Here is a 6999-nt window from a genome sequence, read left to right as displayed (position 1 = left end):
TCTGGGATCTGAGGAGATAAATTAAATGGGGACAACTTTTAAAACTGAATAAGATGGGGTTAGGTGGGGAGCATCTTTCTGCCCCTATCACACACACAGATTTCAGCATAGAAGGTCAGAGACATTGTTCTTCAAATTCTTAGGCAAATTGTCCCTCTTGAAAAGTACTTGTTTTCCAATAAATAACTTCATGGTATATCTCTAGTCCAGGGGCCAATGTGGCCAGGGGAGCATTGGGCAGAGGAGTCAGGAGACGCAACTGGCTTGGCCGTTATAGAACTGAGATTCCAGGTGTAAGAGTTTGCTAGCACTGCTGTAACCGAGTGCCACAAACACGCATTTGCTCACCGTTCTGGAGGCTAGCAGTCTGAAGTCAAAGGATTGGCAGGGCTGTTCCTTCTGAGGGCTGTGAGGAAGGACATATTCCCGGCCTCTCTCCTGACCTTGTAGATGGCTGTCTTCCTGTTCACATAGCATTCTCCCTATACGCTTGTCTCTGTGTCCAAATGTCTCCTTGTAAGGACATCAATCCTATTGGATTAGGACCCACCCCAATGACCTCACTTTAATTTATACCTCTGTAAGGACCCTAGTTCCAAATAAGGCTACATTCTGAGACCCTGGGTATTAGGACTTCAGTAAATGAATTTGGGGGAGACACAATTCAACCCATAACAGCGGGCAACCTCTCTGGTTTATTTCTCTTCTTTAGAGGAGAACGTTGGCCTTCGTGTTCCTTAAGGGCTCTTTCAATCTCAGCTCTCCAAGATTCTTTCAGCCCTTTTAACACTGCCAAGCCTGGCCCCCCTATTCACAGGACTATAAATATAAGAATTTTCCTGACCCAGGCCTGCCAGCCCGTCCTGGAGGGCGGGAAATGAGTGGGGAAATGCTGGAAGGGTGGAGTTTTTCTTTAACCTTTGGTCATTTTCATGAGTTCTGTAATCAGACAAACATTTAGAATGTGGTGAACTGGGGTTCCTGACATCCTAAGGCAAACAAGCAAACTCGATGGCATTTGTTCTTTTCCAAATCCTGAGGTTTTATGTGTTCCAACGATAGATGACAAAATAGTTCCAGGGGAGCTGCAGTGTTTTGTTCTCCCTGCCAATTCATTAGCAACAGAACGGTTGCCGGGCTGTACTCCAGCTAGGCTGACATCAGTTCCCCAGTAAAAGAAGGACAGAACTGGAGCTGGGTCTGTGCAGCCAACAGGGATCAGGAGGGCTCAGCTGTACTGACACGTTGGCAAAAAAAAAAAAAAAGAAAAAAGAAAAAAGAAAAAAAAAGGGGGTGGGATAGGGGGAGAAAAGGGAAGAGAGTTGGAAAAGTTCGTACAGATGAAGAGGTCACCCAGCTTCTTCGAGAGACTCAGGAAAGTAGGAAGGTAGTGGGGAGCGAGGTATGGTGATAACACATACTGGGATCCGGCCAGCATAGTCTTCAGTGAGTATTTAGAAAAATTGGGGTTTGCTTGACCTATAAGTAAAAGCCATCATTTTTTAGAAACGTAAGCTAAGAACATGTGTGCAAAAAGAAACCTATATAAGGAAGCCGGGCTGGGCTGTAGTTATGGAACAGCCCACATCCTTTCTTTGTGCCTTTTTTATTCATCTCTAAATGAGGGGATGGTAATACAATTGCACTCTTCTCAACTTAAAAATACTTTTCTTCTGAATCACCTGACAAGTCTTTTTTCCCCCTGCACAGTGCTTATATCTATTAAGAGATCTTCCAGAGCCACTTTGTTGGTTTGGCAGCTCTCGCTGGAAGCGTCCGGCACTCCAGACGTTGAACGAGGTCACTGACGCCCCACTCTCCTCCTTGTCTTAGTAAAGTGCCAAATCTTTACGTTTAAGGTATGTTTTATTAGGAGCTCCCTGGGCTTTCTTTCCATAGCACTTCTCCATTCTCACTTCTGGACTTTCCTCCCAGCTTTTTACGATGTTAGAGAGCTTAGATGGATGCTACTTCATGGCTTGTGAAAAGCCTGAGTATTATATGAGTGTGTCTACATCTTACCTTCTTTTTCAGCCACATGCAGCAGGGCAGGGGAGAAAGAAAAATCATCCTTGTAGCCCCACTCCCAGCTGATGGGCAGGCACATCCCTTGCTACAAAGTAGCTGAACAAAGGGTCTCTGCACACAGAAAACCAGGATAACAATGAGTTTATCACAAAAGAAAAATCTGATGTTAGGTGAATTGAGGATGAATTATAATACATTAAACAACTTACTGTGGTTCAACCCCATTTCCCGACTGGGTTTTCTTTGACTTATGTATCTCAAAATGATCCATTTTACCATCTTTCCACTTCTATACCCTCGGATACTGACTCTCAGATACTAAACCTGGTCCTCCTTCTTTAGAAATCATCCACTTATTTATTTGTCCATTCATTCATTCAACACCAAGGACAGAGTGTCTGCCATCCACTAAACATGGTGCTTGGGGATGCACAGAATAATAGGAAAGGTTTCCTGTCCCAGAGGAACTCCTAGTCCAAGGTCTCCTCCAAACCATGAGGGCTCTGGATTTGGGTTTTGACTTTGACTTTGACTCTTTGAACTTACAGTACCCTTGCTTTCTTTCCAAAGAGGAAGTTGGCTTCCTTGCTAAAGCAGAGCATGGATATCTGCCAAATTCCTGTCCTTAACCAGATATCCAGTCCCAACTTCTCCTGCTTCTTCCTGTCTCTATTTAAAGTCCAGCAGGACAGTTCTTTTGCCTGGAGTTTCCACTCAAATTCAGAAGCTCTGTCCATATACTGAAGGTTATAAACTAGAGCCTTTGGGCCTACAGAACCTCTTAGATGTTGCTTCTGGGGAGTCTCAACCTTGTTTGTTCCCTCTTGGGTCCACCCTTAGCCTGACCGCCACTGGACTATGACAGAATTCTAAGAGTCCAGTATATCTGAGAGCTCATCTGTAACAAAAGAAAGTGAAGTCAAAGGGGAATGTCTAGATATTTCCCTTCTGAACCAATCCAGTCTAACCGAGTTGTCAGAGTGGTATCTGGTGGCAGTAACTCTGCCAGGCCCCTGGGAGCCCAGGTCTGATGGGCACAAGCTTCTCGGCCACCTCCGCTGCTTTGTCTTCTGGTAGGGCTGGGGGGAGGTGGTTACGGGGTAGTGATGCACAGAGAGGTCAAATGGGCACTGGGCACAGCCTATATCTGCTGAAAATATTCACCTTGAATCCAATCATGAGGAGAAAATCAGACATCCAGTTCATGGACATTCTACAAAACAATTGTCCTGAACTCTTCAAAAAGGTTAATGCCAAGAAAGATTGTGTAAAAAGCAAGGGAGTTGTTCTAGATTAAAGAAAACTTAAGAACATGACAGTTAAATGCAATGCATGATCCTGGTTCAGGTCCCGAATTGAAAAAAATATGGCCATAAAGGACATTATTGGGACCAGTATGGCTGTGTGTGTGTGTGTGTATGTGTGTGTGTTTGTGTGTAGAAAGAGAAAGAAAGAAAAACAAATGGGGCAAAACGCCAGCAATTTGTGAATCTAAGTGAAGGATATATGGCTATTCATTGTACTGTTTCTTCAACTTTGCTATTGGGTTGAAATTTTTCAAAATAATAAGTTTAGAACTCCAATGTAGTTCAGGTTAATGGACAGAGAGAAGGAGAGATGGCATGAGGAGACTGGCAGGAGCCAGGAGGGCATGACATCCCAGTGAAAAGGCAGGAACCAGGCCAAGTTCTAGGAAGGCACGCTGGCCACAAACACAAAGAACCTGCAGCTTAGTGAGCACCTGGCTGCCTCAGGTCAGCCTCATCATCTGGAGAGCAGATGTGGAAGCAAGAGGCAAATGCAGATCCACTAACAAGCAAAGAACTCCCAATAATGCCACGTGTGGACTCCGGAGGCTCAGAACTGGGAAATATTGAATAATCCAGTGCTTGGCCATTATTCCAGAGGCCAGACAGACTGAAGCCAGCAGGAACTAACACGTCTGCTTAATGCCCAAGGAACTCAAACGGTGGGGGTAGGGGCTCATCAGGAGGCATTGACCTAATTGGATTTTATTTGCTCTCAACTGGTTAAATTTAGCGTTGTCAGATTAAGTTACTAATTACTCCCACAGATGTGATCCTAATTTCTCCTCTCTTCCATCTTTTTTGTCTTCTGTTCTCTATTTGTAATTCTTTCTGGCGGTCCCTGTTCATCTCCTGGTTTTATGCCATTGTGATGTGTGGAAAACATTAGAAGACCTCTCTAAAGTGTCTTAAAATGCCTGAGTACAAAGATGCAAAACAAAACAAAACAACAACAAAAAAAACCCACAACGGCTCTCAAAGCTGGTTTCGGACTCAATAGTGTGACACTTCGTTTCCAAAGTTCAGGTTGCTGAGTGCTAAAGTGACCCAACCTCCACACCCTCTGGCTTTGTCATCTTTTGGCATTTCCATAACATTTCTGGCCCTTATAGGAATTTCTGATTTCTCCTTCTCGACTATCTTTTAATTTCAGCTCTCCTGAGCAGAGCTTTTCAAATTTTAGACAGGACTAGCAAGCAGTTCAGCCTTCTCCTCTCCAGGGTCTTCCCCTGTACATGGAGATGTACAGGGAGGGAGGTCAGCCAGGGGTTGGTACAGCCAAGGGCTCTGCTCAGTTTCCACCACGCACCTCAGTAACAAAGCAGCCGTGACAAGCATTGCCAGGAGCATGTGCTGGGAGCCAGGAGTAGATGAATTCCCGGTGTGAGTTAGGAAAACAGCAACCGGGTTTGCTACAGCTGTGATTCACATGCAGGATTCAGCCTGGAGAAGTCTCCTCCTGAGAAACCATAACATTTGCAGAAGTGGATTCAAGCAAATCCCAGTGATTTTCAATCTCAATCTCTTTCTTTCGCACGTTCTCTCCCTCTCTCAGGCTCTCTCTCTTTTCCCTTTCGTTGAGCAACAAATCCTTATGTTTGAATATAAATTTTAGAAAAGAATGAATTTACAAAAGAGATCAAAACTCAGCCTGTTTGATTTTTTGAGGGTGCTGTGAACCTACATGGCCCCTCCCCAGTCATCCCAGGATACTTTCAGGGTATCATCAGAACCCCACCAAATCTAGGGTATGAAAACCATTGCTTGTTCTGTCTTCCCCACACACAGAGGGAATATGGGGTCTTCTCTGGTCATGCTTTCTCAGATTCTCTTCAAACAACACCTCTCCACCGCTCCCCAAGCTGTTTCCATGCTTCAACACATACCAAGAATTTTATCAGGTAAGATCTGTTCTGTTTCTTTCTTGAAAGTCTGGAAAGTGTCTTTTGATGGACAATGAGTCTAATCATAACTGGTGCTATCTTCAAAAAAGATCACTGGCCTGAACTTAATGTATTTCATCCTACTAGGAAAATAAGGTGTGATCACATGCTTTCAGTTCCATGAGGTCGAAAAGGTCCTGCTCACAGATTTTTCCTTCACCTCCCTCATGGGATGGGAGAGCCCTAGGGTGTGACTCGTCTCCCAGGTTCTGTCATGCTGACTTTTTGTTAACTCAACATCTTTGATCCAATTGAACTTGCTTCATCTTTTTATTATTATTATTATTACACACTATGTCAGCCGCTTACTTTTCCTGCCATTGACCGCTAGTCACATTTTCATCTGTAACCTCAAACGTCATACGGGATGGAAAACTATGAGAAAGTTCACCTCTGAAGCCATGGAAAGTTCCCAAATGTGAGAACAACATGGCAACCTATGGTGGGAAAGGCCACTAAACAACTTTATTACATCAGCTATCACAATAGCAAAGACTCTTGGGGTGGAAAATTTATTTTATATGACTACCAATCATCCCAAAAGAACGTGTTTTTAGTCATTCATTTCAAATTTGTTTGGCTCGTTCCTCAGCTACTTAGTTATTTTTCATTTTATTTCGTTAGAGATTAGATTGTATTTCCCTAGCCCATATCAGCCAGAATGCTGTACACTCTTAATAAACAAACAGTGATGATCCATGTGTCCCCTGCTCTTATCCTCACCTCTAGTTCCCATCAATATCCCTTCTGGGAGTTCCCAAAGAGCATCTCACCTGGGTTCATCAAAAAGTTCAGGACCACCATGGGCTGCCACCCCTGTCTTCTTCTGCCTCTCCCTCTTCAGTGATGTCAACTGCCCTGGCCTTCACTACTTATGCAGCTGGATGAAGATGTCTCAAGGCTTCCTCCAGTGTTCCCAGTCAACCACCCCCTACAGGTCCATTGCCACTGTCACCACCCCTGATACACAGGGACCTTCAGCGTACCAATGTAGAGATGAATATTCTGGAGGTTATAAAGTTTGGTGGCAAAATGGGAGAAAGTCTCTTTTGTGTAATACATCTGCGTGAGGAGATTACTGAAGCAGAACTACCTTATATCCAACATCTTAGGGTTTTTAATGAGAATAATTGTTTCTCATTGGAGGTGCTATAACAGAAATTCCATGAACTAGGTGGCTTATTAACAACAGAAATTTATATGTCACAGTTCTGAAGGCTGAAGTCCAAGGTCTGGGTGCCAGCGTGTTTCTGGGGAAGGCCCTCCTCTGGATTTCAGACTGTTGATTTCTTGCTGTGTACTCACAAGGAAGAAGGGTCTAGGGAACTCTTTAGGGTCTCTTTTATAATTGCATTAATCCCATTCATGAAGGCTCAATCCTTATGACCCAATTCACTCCGAAAGGCCCCAGGTTCTAATACCATCACATTGGCCATTAGGATTTTAATGTATGAATTTTAGCAGGACACAAACATTCAAACCATTGAAATAATGCTTTCAGATTTTCTGCATAAGCCTTTCTCTTCTGGGACTCAGTCCTGGGTACATAGAAGTAAGACTAGGATTTGGGGAGTCCTGTACATTTCAGAATTATGCCTTCTACCAGAAGCTTTAACAAGCTTTTCTGTTTCAGTCTCTCTTCCCTTAAATGAGTTTTCTCTCCTAAGGTCATTCTCCCTCTTAAAAATCAGTTTTTGGCAGCTCAGCCCACCAAACAGGCC

The 6999-nt window shown here is 43.8% G+C and overlaps 1 long non-coding RNA gene across 1 annotated transcript; it reads left to right on the top strand.

Moving 5' to 3' along the window:
* Positions 1 to 1774: 1774 nt before the first annotated feature.
* Positions 1775 to 6204, top strand: LOC112480206. Its single transcript, XR_003046516.1, has 3 exons — positions 1775 to 1859; positions 5124 to 5236; positions 6008 to 6204. It is a non-coding gene; the product is annotated as an uncharacterized LOC112480206 (long non-coding RNA).
* The last annotated feature ends 795 nt before the right edge of the window (positions 6205 to 6999 follow it).

Source organism: Pteropus alecto, unplaced genomic scaffold (genome assembly GCF_000325575.1).
Source record: "Pteropus alecto unplaced genomic scaffold, ASM32557v1 scaffold73, whole genome shotgun sequence".
NCBI lineage: Eukaryota > Metazoa > Chordata > Mammalia > Chiroptera > Pteropodidae > Pteropus > Pteropus alecto.
This window is presented reverse-complemented; position numbering and strand designations above follow the sequence as displayed.